The 18204-nt window shown below is 35.6% G+C and overlaps 1 protein-coding gene across 1 annotated transcript in view; it reads left to right on the top strand.

Annotated features, from left to right (window-relative positions):
* Positions 1-18204, top strand: part of Thsd7a (thrombospondin type 1 domain containing 7A) — a 342684-nt gene that overhangs the window by 188276 nt on the left and 136204 nt on the right. The gene's annotated exons all lie outside the window — the stretch shown is intronic.

Here is an 18204-nt window from a genome sequence, read left to right as displayed (position 1 = left end):
CATCTGTAGGGCTTAGCATAAGGTTTTGTGCTTATTATATTCCAGATGAATCTTAATTATTTTTGTATATGTGTTTGCTTCTCCATTTAAATTGAAATAAAGAGAGGAATTTTTAAGCAAGAGTTTCACTCCATATCTTTTTCAGGAAAAGCAAGTCATAATTGCATATTAACCTTACAAGTTAAGAAACAATGGATTATGTGCAATGCATAGGATTTTATGCCATAAAATCCTGATGTAAGGTTACTTATTATATGAAATCACTGTTACTCCTTTCTTAGGAAAAGTAGATCTTTTATCAAGCTTTCTTGGTATTATTCTAAAATAAAGAGAAATATGATTCATTTTCCTTTGGTGCATATAGGAGACAAAATAATTACAACTTCCCTTTTTCTGTGACTCAGAATTTTGTTTAAGCAGTATCACATTTCTAAAGGATTCTGAAAGCAATGCATATAATGACCTTAGGGTTATTTATTTACTCTGATTTTTTTCTTTTTTACCACTGAATAACTCACAGGATCCCTGGAGATCTGAAATGCTTCTTGATTAGGCAATGCCATGGCTGGAGCCCCGACCACATACTGCTAATCACATAAGAATAATAGTGAATAGATACAGAAAAAGTAAGAATTAAAGAATTATTTAACATGTTCTGTAGAAAGCCTGGGATCAATAAATTCCTACTCCATTAGGAATTTCATAATAAAATTTCAAAATAAAATGTTATGCTTTTTGCTAGTTAATATGATTAATTTCTTATTTGATTTCTAAAAATCTATGGCAGGAAAATTACTTGCAATAAAAGTAACTAACTTTCGTGGTAGACCATGTTTTCTCATTAATATATGAATAAATGGATAATTAAAGAATAATTTTTCCAGTCACTGTGAATAGAAAAAGTGGCAAGGTAGGGACTCAAAGCCAGAGCTTTCATGTAACTCAAGTTCTATCTAGAAAGCGTTCATGGTCCTTGGAGTATACTTCAGTATAAAGATGCTAGGGATACTAGCTGTCCACACTTGATCAAAGTAGTCAGAAATACATCATATTAGCTGATACTATCTGTGTTTCAGAAATGAACAAAGAGAGTATAAAAAAAAACTCTGCTTCTTTTTTTGTTTATTATTGTGAAAATACCATACAGAGAGGTTACAATTACATGAGCAAGGTAATGAGTACATTCCTTTTTTTCCCTTTTTTTTATTGTGAAAATACTGTACAGAGGGGTTAAATTACATGAGCAAGATAATGAGTACATTTCTTATCAAGCATTGTTGCCTCCTCCTTTGTTTCCCCTTAATATCCCTTCCGATCTCCCCCTCCCCCCTCACCCCTCACCACCACCCCCCAGCCCCATGCCAAAGTTGTAAAGATATGGACTCAAACGTTTTATTTTTTATTGCTATTGTTTCTAACATATTTATAAGATATTTCTTTGTTGCTTTGTATGCCCCCCTCCACCGTATAACCCCTGTTTTCACTGTATTTGATGTTGGTATAATTTGTGGAGGGGAAGGGAACAAACAGTTGTTTAAATAGGGATACAGGTGGACCCATTGCAACAATGAGAAAACTGTTTCTTATAGCCAAAAATTTACGGAAACTAGGCATCATATAACCCCCTTATAAAGCATTTTATAAGGTTTTGTCCAGGGTTGTCTGAACCAGTATTGTTGGACCATGTGAAATTACCATCTTTTAGGACAATTACTGTCAATGAGTAGTAATCTCATGATTCAACTGAAAAAGGTATTCTATCAGGTCATCTGATTTGATCTACTTGTCATTCCAGACTTTGCACTATCAGAATCATGCCTATGGCTACCAGCTCTGAATTGTAGTTCTTGTTTCCAGTTGAACAATATGTGTTTTCCTACATGAAACATTAGACAGGGCAATGATTGTATTCTGTAAAATTATGTACATTTTCCCATCATAGATATTCTTCATGTGAAAATAATCCATACTAATGGTTTAAAGCTGCAATATGCACAGAGACAAATCTGCCTTTAGTGATGTGATTTTTTAGTACTTAGTATTGCTCAATTTGTTCCATGTAAATATGTAAAGGAATCAAAATAATACTATTTTATGGTTAAATGGATGAGAAATAGGCTGATAGAGGTTATCAAACCAATAATAAATATAGTAATAATAATATACAAAGACATGTCATAAGAACCTATCAATTTATTGAAGTAGGTCCATATTCTAGCTCAAAGTTTATGATAGCCAATGTGACAAGGAACATTGTATTAACTATGCCATTCTTTGTGACTACAAGACAATAGGAACTATTTGTGAAGGAGAAGCACAAGAATTTATGGTACTCGGGCCAGAAAAAAAATTACCTATGGACCTTTATAAAAAGGATAAAATACTGACTCACTTGTGGAAATAGTAACAATGAGAAGAAAGATAACAGGCTCATGTAAGGCACTGTTGTAGATGTTTTACATTCATTTACCTATTAGACAATTGCCTTCATAGACAAGGCAATGAAGTAAGCAGTAGTGGTAGTAGTAGTAGTAGTAGTAGTAGTAGTTGTAGTAGTAGTCATTCCATCATATTGAATTAAAAAGGATCTAATTTTCTGAACAAACACAGTTAATACAAGTTATATCTAGAATTGTAAATCAAAGAAGTGTGGCTCTTGAACTAATTATTATAACCCTGGTGCCATGGAGTGCTGGATTAGTGACTGCAAGCCAGTTTGATGTTAGAGAAAGCTATTGTCTTTTAAAGTGATTGTGGGTTAAAATATGTGCCTTTCTTTTAACTAGCAGTTTATTATGACATCAATACTCTTAAGGTTACTACTATATGATGATAATAAAACTATATATATGATAATGCTCATTTTCTATGGCAGGAAGATATTGATTAATTGACTCATTTATTGAATCAGGATTGCTAAGGGTTTTCTGTTTGGTACATAATCTTTTAAATGCTCAAAGGGAGAAATTAACAGCACAAACACAAATCTCAAAATTAATATTTAATGAAAATATTAAAAATTTGTGAGCAAATAAATAAGAAAATATTAGAACTATGCAGAGTATTAAAATAAGGGGCATGAAATAAAAATGAAAGGATGATGAGATTATTTTTATCATTAACTTGTGTTTGGATTACAAAATTTATATCACATTCTGATAAACTCAAATTGATCTCACTACATGACACCTCTCTCTATTCATTCTATTCAGTATTCTTGCTCCTGACACTTGTTCTTATAATAGCAGAACAAATAAACATTCCACACTAACATAAGTACATTTGTCTGAATAGTGAAAAATCCATGGTCTACTAAATAGCTGTTAAATATTAAACTCTCTAAAGCTCTTAGAAAAAAGAACACTAACATAATAGACAATACATGTTAGATGTTTAGTAAATATTATCAAAGAAATAAATATATTCACAAATTATTAATAAATATGATTACCAATTAATCTTGACTATCACGGTGTCTCTGATAGAGATAAAAGACCTAAAGCATACATATTCAGAAATAAAATAAAAAGTCTGACAAGTAAACATTTAAAATCCCGAGAAAAGCAAATATGTTATTCCAGCCAAAATAATATAACTGGAGACTCCTACTAAGTATAGCATTATAATTTCACAAAAATATAGAAAGTGAGTATTTTATTAAAACTATAAGCAGCAACACATTGTAATTATAATCCTGAGCTAACTGTCATAGCTACTTCTGTCTGCCACTGAGGGTTCTTTCTTGCTCTAGAGACAGGAAGCAAAGTGTTTGGTCCTATTGAGTCTAAGAAATCAAGAATGTAAATTGTGGGTGCTGAAGAAGCTAGAAATTTCAAAACAGAGGACAAAGAAGTGGGATCTTCTCAGGAAGAAGAGTAGTATCTAAGAGTCTATGGGCCAGAACTAGCCATACAGGGGCCTGGGGAGGTTCTGTGAGGCCTTCCAAAGATCCCATGCTTCAAGGTTGAGATGATCTGAAAGGCATTGATACTAGGAAGTGTTAGAGTCCCAGCTCAGCAACTGTGCATACCTCAGGTGCCTGAAAGACTATGGCTTAATGCCTTGCTGTCATCACCAAATTCAAATATGAAAGAAGCTAGTCAAAAAGAAACTAAAATAAAACCTGCCAGTAGGATCTTCCAATCCTAGCTACTCAGAAGACAGAGATCTTAGGACTGTGTTTTGAAGTCAGCCCAGACAGGAAAGTCTAGTAGACTCTTATCTCTACTTAACTAAAGGAAAGTAGAGTTGTGGCTCAAATGGTAAAGTGCTAGACTTAAGCAAAAAGCTAACATAGCCCTATTACTGAAAATCAAACAAACAAATAAAACTTACCATGCGATGTTATCAATATGTGCCAAAAAGTAGAAAAATAGACCTATTATTAAGAAAAATGGTAAAAATACACTCTGAAATTATCAAAATAGTATAATCAACACACAGGAAAGGACTTAAAGAAAAATATACTAGAAAGTGGCTAGATGGGAGCATGAGGATAAAATTGATTTTGAAAACTAGAAATTAAAGAATGTACCTACTTCCCAATACAAAAGTCAGTGGACGAGCTTCACAGTTAGAGACTGCAAAGGAAAGGCTAAGTGGTTTTGAAGACAAATCAATAGAAATTATCTGAGTCAAGGCAGAGTATTGAGCTTGAAAATGTATCAGTAGAAATGATTAGATCTGGAAAACACAAAAACACAAAGAGGTCAAAAACAAAATCAAAAAGATTGTAGAAGTTGCAAAATTGTTATTTTACAATAGTCAACTCTCTCTCTATATTAATGATATTCCAGAGAGATCATGATCTGACAAAGATTCTTCTGGGGGCTCCTCTAATCTATTGGGTGTCAGCTGGTCAGCCATAAGTCCCGACAAATTAATGTGGCCATTCAACTTCAGTACAGCTGAGTCTATTTGAAAATATTCCCCTGACCAGACAAAGGAGACAAACAAGTCCACCACCCAGAGGGTCCTGTGAGGATCCTACAAAGGATAAGCACAGAAAGAAAGAGCTTAATAACTAAGCTAAATACAGAGGATAATGTACCTCTAACTTTGGATCTACCTATAATTATCTTCTCAACTATTCTTTTTACATTCTATGCTACCTGGCTCCTCACCCGTGTAAAACCACACAAATCCCAACTCATTTCTTCCCACAGCCTCTATGACTCAAGTTGCAATGCAGACATATTTTTTCTACTACAATTAACAGTTGTGTGTCAAACTTAATGGGTTTTAAAACATGTAGAATTTTATGTAAGCATTGAATAACATGAAATATTAAAAAGTACAGCCATTCTCTTCTTTATATGGTATATGAAGCCATCTACAAATGCTCTATGGAGAAATAGAAGATTTACAAGCACAAGGGAAAACCCTACTCCACCACACACATTGATGTAGGTGTTCTAAATTTCACTGTCTAGTGTAAGGGGAAAATCTGAAATACATGAAAGTAGTAAAGTTGAGAAGAATGTAAATAGAAGAAATTGGGAGGAAAGTTGATAAATTTAACAAGGTTTTGAATCTGATGATAAATAATAGAAATCAACAACCAAAGTCTAAAATGTATGAAAAGGAAAAATAATGAAGTCAGAGGAACAGAGATAGAGACAGAGAGAGGGAGAGGGCAAGGGAGAGAGAAAATATAAATCTGGAGTGAGCTGGCTAAACATAATATTCTATGCATATCCTAAGAAAACTGAGGAGAGGTGTAGCGTATGGAGGGAAGGGGAGAATGATGAAATGGATGATACTGTTCAAAATAATTGTATTTATAATCTGATATGTTGATGGTATTAACACTTTGTACAACTACTTAAAGATAATTTTAAAAGTATAAAAGATCTTTTAAGTATTTTAACAGTAAAAAAACACATGTAAGTAATTTGAAACTTGAGATAATACATTCTAAATAGAGCTGCGGTTTGCAATCTGGTCTGTTCATTTGGATCATTTGGGAAGCTCTTAAAAATCTTAAAGCTTAGGACTTACTGTCAACCATTAAACTAAATGGCATGTATAAGTAATTTTTTAAACCTCTGTAGCTGATTCCAATGTACTCCGAGGTAGAAAATCACTGTTCTACAGGATATGAAAATCAGGGGTGCAGAGAACAGTGAAATTTCTTCCTGGAGTTTATGAACTCTCAGGCCTGAAAGGATTATTAGCTTTTACTTCACAGGTAGTACTGGAGAGACTTAAAAAAATTTCTTTGATGAACATTGATGCAAAACTTCTCAACAAAATTTTGGCCAGTCAACTTCAACAATTCATCAAAAAAATCATACAGTACAATCAAACAGGATTCATTTCAGGGATACAAAGCTGGTTCAATATATGCAAATCAATTGATACAATTCATCACATCAACAAGAGCAAGGATAAGAACCACATGGTTATCTCAATAGATGCAGAGAAAGCATTTGACAAGATCCAACACCTCTGTATGATGAAGGATCTGGAAAAACTAGGAATCCATAGATCATTCCTCAATACAATAAAGGCTGTATATGACAAACCTACAGCCAACATTATACTTAATGGTGAAAAACTAAAGTCATTTCCTCAAAACTCAGGAACGAGACAAGAATGTCCACTCTCTCCACTTCTCTTCAATTTAGTATTAGAATACCTAGCTACAGCAGTAAGCCAAGATGTAAACATAAAGGAGATCCAAATAGGGAAAGATGAAGAAAAACTCTCCCTCTTTGCAAATGACATGATCTTGGATTTAAAGAATCCCATGGACTCCACTCTCAAATTGCTCAAGCTGATTTGAAACTTTGGCAAAGTAGCAGGGTATGAAATTCACCCTCAAGGGCTGGGAAGGTGGCTCAGTGGTAGAGCGCTTGCCTTGCATGCATGAGGCCCTGGATTCAATTCCTCAGCACCACATAAACAAAAAGCCAGAAGTGGTGCCATGGATCAAGTGGTAGAGCACTAGCCTTGAGCAGAAGAGCTGAGCGATAGCACCCAGGACCAGAGTTCAGGCCCCACGACCGGACCCCCAAAAAATAATTGACCCTCAAAAATCAATGGCTTTTCTGTAAGCCAACAATGAGAAGAGCATGGCTGAAATCAGAAAAGTAACTCCCTTTGTAATAGCACCACAAAAAATAAAATACCTAGGAGTTAACTAAAGAAGTGAAGGACCTCTATGATGAAAACTTTAAAAACCTGTAAAAGGAAATCAAAGCAGAACTTAGGAAGTGTAAAAACCTCCCATGCTCTTGGAAGGATCAACATCTTGAAAATGGCAATACAAATTCAGTGTGATACCTACCAATATTCCAACCTCATTCTTCAAGGAAACAGAAGAAGCAATCCAATAATTCATGTTGAAAGATCCCAAATAGCAAAAACAATCCTTAACAGAAATAATAGCGCTGAAGGAATATCAATACCCAATTTCAACTCTACTACAAAGCCAGAGTAATCAAAACAGCTTGGTACTGGCACAAGAACAGACCTGAGGACCAATGGAATAGAATTGAAAACCTAGAAATGAGCCCACAGACCTATAGCCACCCAATCTTCAAAAAGGGAGCAAAAGAGTAGAATGGAAGAAAGGCAGCCTCTTCAGTAAATGATGCTGTCAAAATTGGTTATTCACCTGTAGAAAACTAAATCTAGATCCTTATCTATCACCCTGCACCAGAATCAACTCCAAATGGATCAAAGACCTCGGAGTCAAAGCAGAACCCTGAAAACATTACAGGAAGAAATAGGAGAAACTCTGGGTCTCCTTAGCACAAGCTGAAATTTTCTTAATAGACATGCAGAAACGCAAAAAATCAAAGAAAGTTTGGACAAATGGAATTGCATGAAGCTGCAGAGCTTCTGCATGGCAAAGGACATAGCTAGCAAGATCAATAAAAAGCCCATGGGTTGGGAAAAGAGCTTCACTAGCCATACAATAAATAGGGTCTCATATCTAAAATATACTTGGAACTCAAAAAATTAAATCCCCCAACAACAAATCCTCAAAGAAACAATTGCCCGATAAATAAGTGGGCCAAAGACTTAAAGAGAAACTTCTCTGAAGAAGAAATAAGAATGGCCAATAGACATATAAAGAAATGCTCAACCTCTCTAGCCATAAAAGAAATGCAAATCAAAACAACATTGAAATTCCACCTTATCCCAGTTAGAACAGCTATTATCAAGAACTCTAATAACAACAGATGCTGGAGGGGATGTGGCCAAAAGGGAACCCTACTGCATTGTTGGTGGGAGTGTAAACTTATTCAACCACTTTGGAAAGTAGTATGGAGGTTCCTCAAAGGACTCCACATAGAGCCCCCTTATGACCCAGCAATCCCACTTTTGGACATTTACCCAAATGAAAACAAACAAGATCATACTAAAGCTACCAGCATATCTATGTTTATTGCAGCATTGTTTACCATAGCTAAGCTATGGAACCAACCTAGATGCCCCTCAGTAGACGAATGGATCAAGAAAATGTGGTATATATATATACAATGGAATTCTAAGCCTCCATCAGAAAAAAATGACATTGCCCCATTTGTTAGGAAATGGAAAGACTTGGAAAAAAATTATATTAAGTGAAGTAAGTCACGCCCAAAGAAACATAGGTCCCATGGTTTCCCTTATTTTCCATAAGTAGTATATGTCTGGGACAAGCAGAAAAGGTCAAAAGCTATGTACATATGACTATATAAAATGATGTCAAGTGAAATGAGCCCCAAGATAGGGACACAAGTGTTTTGTTTTTCTTTCTTGCTATTGTTTCTAACGTACTTATAAGGCACCGGATGATTTTTTTGATTCTTTGTATGTTCCTTCCCCTCCCCCCCCATAGCCCCTGTTTTCATTGTATTTGATGTAGGTGACCTGCATCTTGTATATACACTTCTCTAATCTGGGGAGGGGAAGGGAAATAACAAAATGCTGAAACAAGGATACAGGTTGACCCATTGTAACAATGAGATGTACAAGACACTATGTTAAAAAACGAACTTTACAATTTAGGTGGGGAGGCAGGGACAAGTGTAGTTGTGTTGGTGGGAGGGAAAGGGAAGGGATGGTAGGTGGAAAAACAAAAGAGGCAACAATGCTTGATAGGAAATGCACTCATTCCCTTGCTCATGTAACTGTAACCTCTCTGTACAGTATTTTTACAATAAAAAAAAGTATTCAAAATTAATGAAGAGCTCGCCCTTAGGAATGAACACAAGTGACTGGGGAAGTCACTCAGTCCTCACTCAGTCAGTCCTCACTCCTTTTCATCTGAAGGTTGTTTTTTTAAATCTCCTTTTGCCTGAGATTTAAAGGTTTTCTTTATCAGCATGTAGAAGCAAGGTAGAGAGATCATCAATATCAAACCATGCAGATTTGAGATCTGCAATGGCAGCAACCTCCCAGTGAAAATGGCAATGTGAGATTAGAAGAGTCCAGGAACCTATTACTTATAGAAACATTGCCATGAAAGGTTCTTACCGGCAAAGTCAATGAAAAGCAGTTCATTTTGTTTTGGTTTGACTTTTTTTTAATGTTTCTTTACTGTAAAAATACTGTACAGAGGGGTTACAGTTACATGAGCAATGTGATGAAACATTTCTATGGAGCATTGTTGCCTCCTCCTTTGTTTTTCCCCTACCATCCCTTCCCTCCCACCTCCACAACTACCCCCCCCTTGCACCCTCCCCACCCCCACTGAAGTTGTAAAGTTCGTTTTCAACATAGTGTCTTGTACATCTCATTGTTACGATGGGTCAACCTGTATCCCTATTTAAGCATTTTGTTTTTCCCTTCCCCTCCTCTAATTAGAGAAGTGTATATACCAGATGCAGGGCCCTGACATTAAATAAAGTGAAAACAGGGGTTATACAATAGGGGAGGAACATATAAAGAGACAAAAAAACCCCACATGGTACATTATAAATACATTAGAAACAATAGAAAGAAAGAAAAATATTTGTGTCCCTATCTAGGGGTTCATTTCACTTAACATCATCTTATATGGTCATATGTACATAGCTTTTGACCTTTTCTGCTTAACTAGCAATTCTTTCCTGGAGTCCACGAAGCTGGGTTCTGAAATGTGGTAACCAATGCCATGGAGCATCCTGACATCTATTCTTAATGTCAGCTTGATTCTCAAAATGTTGCTTTCTCAGAAGATGGTCTCATCAGGATTATCTGAAATTCCTATTTGTTAATGATTCCTATCTCTAGATTATTCTTGGGTTTCAATATAAATGCTGTAAATCACAGTGTTGGAAGATTGTTCCTAGAAGTCCATTTCTCTAAAATATTCCCTTCCCTTACAAAGCGTGTCCGTTCCCCACGCCCACCCCCTTCCATCCCCGGCAATCATACTCCACACAGCTACTGATCATCTATATCTGAAGCCAAGCTGACACCCTTTTTGTTAGTGAAGCCACCTGTTCTGTGGAATTTTTCCATGGTTTTCCCCAGTAAGTGAATACACTTTGCAGTCTTCATTATTGTAGTTGAACCAGCTCAGCAAGTGTATTGATGTTAGTTGCAAGTCTCCTTTGATTAGATACTCAAATTGTTCCACAGAAGTCACTTTAGAAGTTCTTATTCAGCCAAATCCTAAATGGCAAGATTCTTTGTCATCAAAATGAGAAGTGTACTACACTGCTTACTTTAAATAATATTAGCTAGTAACAATGCATTGCTAATTTGGGGTATTGTAACTTGGAATGTGAGTCAGTAAGGGTGTATTGGAAGATTTCAATGTAAGTTTTGTGTATGCCATTCTACAATGTGTCCTCTTTCAAAACAAAACAAAATGGAAGGAACAATCTCTATTTGTAGCTCAGCAGATGGTACATTCCTGAGTAGGAGATGCAGGCTTCATCAAGCTTCATGTGCTGATATAATTTGTGAGATTTAAACCCTAACAATGATTGGGCATTGCTTTGGAGATGTATAGTTTGCAACTCTACATGTGTTTTAATGTTCTTGTCTTATATGAAACTGATTAAGAGAAATTATCTGAGATAGTTATTTATTTAAATACTTAAGAAAACTACCATAGTCCTATTAGTTGGTCAAGATGTAAGCACAGTTATTTTTCTAAGCAATTGAGTTTTGATTTTAGACCGCCTGCATACTTCTTAGCACAACCTAGAATATATACAGCTAGCAAATATATCAGTCCTTGAATCTGGAAAAGAACCCAATCAGAGACTGGACTCTCAGAATTTTCATTTTCTTAAATGGTAATAAGATTGAAGACATTGGAGATGGCAAGACCAAAGAACAATTCCAATAAGATTGAGGAGGGTTTGTGAGAGCAGTAGAATGGCACCAAACTCTCCCCAGCTCTGCAGAGTGAAGGCTGAAGGGAATGGCAATTATCAGTTTCATCATTCCAAAATTTTCCTAACTCCTGATGGACAGCCTTCAGGTAGCAATATAGCTTACAAATGCAAGGAGAGTTTGATACTTTATATAGGAAATGTGCTCATGGAAATAGGTTCCATGAACTAATTATGGTACCATGTCTGTTTGTCTTGATATGTTAGCTCTTTCCATGCTACCAGTCTCTTCCATAACTAGAAAAACAAAACTTTAAGTGAGGAGGAAAGAAAAACATTCTTTCATATTTTAACAGAGTAATTGAGGAATAAAAATATCTTGTTGCAATGTTTAGAAGATCCTTGTCAAAGTTTATGAAGTACTTACAGGACAATTTTTACCTTATGACGTATCAAAATATGTCAATGACGTCCAACAGAAAAAACAAATATAACCTCAATAACCAGGAGTAAGCAAACAGAAAAACCAAGATCTACATACATGTACCCTGAATTTGAAGTCAATGACTACTCCTGTAAACAATTTTACTTAAATAGTTTAATGAAAGAAACAAATAAAAGCCACTTACACATATCTGAATTGTGACCTAAACACAATTCAAGAGGTTTTCTTTTTTTTTTTTGGGTCCAGTTGTGGGACCTGAACTCTGGGCCTGGGCGCTGTCCCTCAGCTCTTCAGCTCAAGGCTAGCACTCTACCACTTGAGCCACAGCGCCACTTTCCGGCTTTTTTCTTTTTTGCTTATATGGTGCTGAGGAATCGAACCCAGGGCCTCAGGCTTGCAAGGCAAGCGCTCTACCACTGAGCCACCTTCCCAGCCCTCAAGAGGTTTTCTAAATACAAGAATATCCATGCTCAAAGAAAAGCAATTTGGGATCAAGCAGGATATCAGAGTGAAATCAAGGCTATCTCTTCATTAGCTGTGAAGTTAAATACTGAAGATGCTAATTAACATGTTGAAAACGAGCAAAGTGCTTAAGTATGTTTCCTAAATTGAATAATATATTGGATTAAAAGAGGAAACAATTAAACAATAGTTTGATAATGAGTTATCTTTTTCAGAAAGGTTTGGCATTAGCTTTGTAGCAATTAAATACCAAGAGCTAATTTTCTCAATCATTGTTTCAAACATAGTTTTAAAATGTGTTAATCACCGTTACACATAAAATTTGCTTAATTTCTAGAATAAAGGCTTACTTTAATTGGTTGACACTAATTCTGAAATGTGAATTTTTTTAATGCTTTAGATAAAAATATAATCAATATTGAGTAATCTATCCCTAGAAACTTCCTGGAATTAGAGGTACTTTGTTTAAATATGCCCCAAATCGCTACTATGTACTTATAATAATGTAAAAAATAAGTCCTACAACACACTATGGCAAACAATGTCCATCATATTGGTAAAGTGTAAGCACTAGGTATTAATTTTAATTAACAAATAATGTTTTTAAAAGACAGTGCAATGTGAAAGGAAAGCTACTGATTTTTTTTGATGTCTTCAGAATCTCTGTCAACATCAGGCTCCTTTATATTTAATAATAAAGTTTGAGCCACCCCTAAACAGAAACTAAGATTTAAATCGAAGAGAATATCCTTAAATTTATGAATTGGTAATCAAATTAAGCTTGTTTGAGGAAATGAAATAACTGAAGATCAAAATGGATATAACAGGAAAACACACTATCCAGAGGTTTTAATTGACTAAAATGTCCAGCCACTTTGATAAATGGACTAATGAATTATTAAACTTATTGCATTTATTTTAACCTTTAAGCTCTGATAATCTTTTGAATGAGTCCAGGAAAGGCATATTATTACACACATAGGTTGGAAGTAGACTGAGTTTAAGATTTCTGATTAAAAGTATTTTGAAAACATCAAAAACATACTCTCCTGATGAAAAACAGTAAAAAGTATTCACGTACTATATTTTCAGGGGCTTAAAACAAAAAATACTTCACTTTGAAAATTAGGTCGTCAAATGGATAAGACACCAACTGTTTTTTTTTATTAAAATTCTTCTAATTTAATTTTCAAGGACTCAGAGCCAACCCCTGTCTCCATCACAGAACAACAATCAAATTGAATTTCTGAAATACATTGTATGCAGAGCACCAGTAGCTCATGCCTGTAATCCTGACTACTCAGGAAGCTGAGATCTGAGGATCACAGTTCAAAGCTAGCCTAGGCAGGAAAGTCTATGTTAACCACAAAAGAGAGAGAGAGAGAGAGAGAGAGAGAGAGAGAGAGAGAGAGAGAGAGAGAGAGACCAGGGTGGAATTGTAGCTCAAGGGTTAGTTTGGAGTACAAAGCTCAGAAAGAGTGACTAGACTCAGGTTTTTCTTCATTTTTTATTTTTTGATACACTGTGTGAAGTTATTTCTTTTTCTTTCATTTTTTCCCCTTTGGTTTCCCTTGTTGTCACTGTGTTTGATTTTGGTATCCTGCCCATGGTATATGCATTTATCTGATTTGGGAAAGGGAAGGGCAACAACAAAATGGTGAGATAAAGGACAAGGGTGCAACAGCAACACTCACAGACACATGTTGGAAATGAACTTTACAACTTGGTGGGGGGAGGGAGTTGGGGGCAGGGAAAATGGGAGAAAAACGAGGGAGGGGATAACAATGTTTGAGAAGAAATGTATTCATTACCTTACATAGGCAGCTATAACCCTCTGTACACCACCTTGACAATAAATTTTAAAAGAAGACAAGCTCTATGACCAGCATTTCTCAAAAGAAAATATACTGTAACCCTTCTGTGCATCACTTTTACAATAATTTTTTTTATTTTAATTTTTTTTTTATTGTGAAAACACTGTACAGAGGGGTTACAATTACATGGGCAAGATAATGAGTACATTCTTATCAAGCATTGTAGCCTCCTCCTTTGTTTCCCCTTCCCATCCCTTCCCATCCTCCCCCCCCCCCCCCCCCCCCCGCCTCCCCCACCCAATCCTCCCCGCTACTCCCCCCTACAGGTGGACCCATTGCAACAATGAGATGTACAAGTCATTCTGTTGAAAAATGAACTTTACAATAATTTTTTTAAAAAAAGAAAACACTATAATTCTATCCAGGAGTCCTTGCCTCATGTCTATAATTCTGTCTCCTCGAGAGGCTGAAAATTAAGAATTACTGGTCAAAGCCAGCAACACCCCCTCCCCCAATTAGTTCTTCTTTGGGATTCTATCTCAAAATAACTAGTAGAAAGCCAGCCTGGAGGTATGGCTCAAGCAACAGGCTGACAACTGAGTGAGCAAGTAAGTCAAGCAATGAGAGACCCCAATACTGGCCCAAAACATAAAACAAAACAAAAACATATTGTACAGTCACACTATCCTTTTCATTATAGGCCTTTGAATGTTGCATGGGACCTGGAGAACGAACATAGCTTCTACTAATTACCCTATGATCTGTGGCATAAAAGATATACCATATTCTAGACGTTACTAATTAACTTTATAATCCTGGGGAAGTTATTTGATCTCTATATGTCTCCATTCTTCAACTTTAAATTTAGGATTATGGTTGTATCTACTCCATGAGATTACTGTGAAGATTAAAATAATGTATTTAGCAATACAATATAAATGCTTCCTATTGTGATGAATATAATTGGAGAATATCTCATTATAATAGTAATTTAGCTAGAAAGCACATTCTTAATATCTAGTGGAAGAAAATTTAGTTTTCATTCCCAACTCAATCATAAAAGTTAAAATAGTTTCTAATCTGTAAACTGTTATTAAAGTTTTATTATCTTGATATCCACATCATACTACTTATTAATTTAAATATTATATTAGTAAGCCCCATTGGGTTTATTTTTAGTTCATTCTACTTACCACACTCTCCAATTTTATGCCCTTCTAACCACCATTCCAGCTGGAATCTTCAACATTACCTTTTTGAGAGACAAGTTTCATAGAAATTTCCCTAATGATGATACCTTCTAGCCAGACTTTTATTTTCTATCTAAAAATAACCTCTTTTGTCCCAGATAATAAAGATATCTGCATGTAAAATTCTAAGCTTCCCACAAAGTGATTAAAAATGGAAAAGTCTATGACCTGGGATCAGTAATATAGCAGGGGAGAGGCCTGATTTAGGATTAGGCCAAATTGGCCTCATGCAGTGGATTTTTGGAAATCTACTGAGGATTTTCCTCACTTCTCATATCAGTTACATCATTAAAAGTTCTTATTTAAAAATATATATATAGACTTCAGTTTTGAGAAATATTTTTCTCTAAATTTCCAACTGAATTTTAAAACATACTAGGAAATTATGCAGAAAACAAACCCTTTCAAAAAGACTGTAGAAATTGGAGAGGAAAAAAAAAACAGAGAAGCTAAAGCTTTCAGGACCTTGGAAATGACATGAGTTCCATGGATTTCTTTGTGCCTCCTCTATTTCAAACTTGGAGCTAAAAATGGCAGTCCAGCAATACCAGAGAGCACAGATTTTAAGGTCCTACCAAAGGCTTCTCTAGCCATATTGAAAATAAAGGAACAATTTGACCTGATTAAAAAAAAATTTAGCAAAATCATAGAATTTGGCATGTGCTTACCCACACCAGTAAATACCCACTGTGATGATGCTATAGTGAGATACCCAGCACTCTGGCAGGGGGGTTCAGGGAAGGCCAAGAAGGGAACAGGGCCTTTCATCTCTGACAGCTCCCACCCCCATAATATAAGTGAGATATCTGGGGAATTAAAACACACCCATTCATATAAAAGTGACTACAAATCCATCATTCCATTGTCCCCAAAGATCAGGTAAGATAGATGGACTTTACCCTCACCTTCTAATAACAATGTGTCATACTCTCTTTTCTATGAAGAAGCAAAAGGAAAGAAGGAAAAGGGGAAAAGGCAGGAAAGCAGGAAGGCAAGAAGAAAGGAAGGCAAGGAAGGAAGGAAGGAAGGAGAGAAGGAAGGAAGGAAGGAAGGGAGGAAGGAAGGAAGGAAGGAAGGAAGGAATGCAGGCAGGCAGGCAGGCAGGCAGGCAGGCAAGTGATAATCTAAAAATTGACTTGGTTGGCTTAGTAGCCAAGTAACATTAAGAGTATTTTGTTTTAACAATATTTAGCAATATTTTGAGTACTTATTTACTATATTCCTGTTTTAGTAGCACAGATATTGCAACTGATTATTCTACTTAATCCATTCGAACTACACCCAAAGCTAAATTAAACTTCCAAGAAAGCAGGATGTTTCAACCTGTTTCCTTATTACACTAGGCTTTCCTCCTGAAGTATTCAACCCCATATACAAGAGACATTTTTCAGACTCATATACTTCAGAACCACAGGCCAGTAGACTTCACTTTGTGGAAACCATTATTTCCAAAATGATATAATAATGCCAAGTTTTAAAATGACTTTTGATCAACTAAAAGGAAAAAAATGAAGACTTTCTAGGTCACCTTTACACAAGCATCTAATTTAAAAGATAGCCTGAAAGATTCCACAAATGACTGTAACTGCAGCAGTGAAAGTATTTGTGTTAATTTGCCACATTACTGTAGATCCTTCTACCTGTGATTCTTAAAAATAGAGCTAGATGAGGTAAGATTGATTGGAATACACTGAAATGTGTGGAAATGTCACTGTAAAATCTGACTGCCCTTGTATAATTCATGTACACCAGTAAAACAATTCATTTTTGTGTGAAAAAAAGTGTTGCCATGTCGTGTTTACTTTACATGTAGAGTAAGTGAAACATTTATTTGCCATTTGTGGACCAAGAACTTTGACTGTTAAAAGAAATAAAATTAATTCATATTTTGCTTTGGCCTATGCTGTGATGCACACCCAATAATCCTTATAAACTTGAACAAGAATATTCACTGTGGTACATGCTAAGTAGATTAGCCATGTCTTGTCATTTATTCCCACTGTAGTGTGTGTGGGCAGTGAGGTGATGAGCACTATTAGCAGGAAAATGAAAACTAAAATCTGTTGGTAAAACAGTAAACATAGAGTAGCATTTAACCAATACAGTAGTTGCGTGTGTTCTGAAATTTAAGGGGTGTACACATACTTGTAATTGTTCTTAAGCAAATGAATATATTCACTACTCGTTTTAACAGTGAGACTACCTTCCTTAAAATAATTTCTTTATGAGATTCCAGATGTGGCTTGGGTTTGCCCTTTCACGTGAGAATAAGAGAACTCTAAGCCTTTGTTATTCAAGGCCTTTATTCTGCAAGTATGAGCAAATTAAAAAAATAAGAACTTGCTTTTGCAAAACAGAACATATGACAAGAACATGGACTAGTGAAAAGTCCTCTATATCTATCCCTCTTAAGCAATAACATATGGCAAGGACATTTACTAGTGAAAAGTCCTCTGTAACTCTCCCTCTTAAGCAATATGTGATAGATGTATAGAGAGATAGATGATGGATAGATAGGAAGATAATGGAGCAATGGATCAATGGATTGAAAAGTGGCTGATAGCTCATTTAACTCTCTTCTGCAATCACTACAGTTTTACATTATTTTCTCTCATTGTCATTTTCAGCATTCTTATGCCAATACCTGTAGACATATCTTCACATTAATTGCCAAAAAGTATGGTGTGCAAAAGAGCCCAAGTATGTCATAAAAATTGGAAAGTAAAGAAACATTGAGAAGCAATGAATATTCCCTAGTTCACTGGTCAATTTAGGAGAAAAGATAGAATATTTTAATTCAGTCAACTATTCTTAGATTTGGGTCACATATATTATGCAAAGATTCTGGAGAGCACTGCTGAGTCACGAGGCTGAGGTGGAAATCAGTGCCCTCCTCATATTCGTGTGGCAACTCCAAAACCTGTGAACCAAGGACAGGAATTTCAGCAGAAAACATACAGTGACATTTT

This window comes from Dipodomys spectabilis, unplaced genomic scaffold, assembly GCF_019054845.1.
Source record: "Dipodomys spectabilis isolate Male_0828 unplaced genomic scaffold, ASM1905484v1 ptg000197l, whole genome shotgun sequence".
Taxonomy (NCBI): Eukaryota; Metazoa; Chordata; class Mammalia; order Rodentia; family Heteromyidae; genus Dipodomys; species Dipodomys spectabilis.
This window is presented reverse-complemented; position numbering and strand designations above follow the sequence as displayed.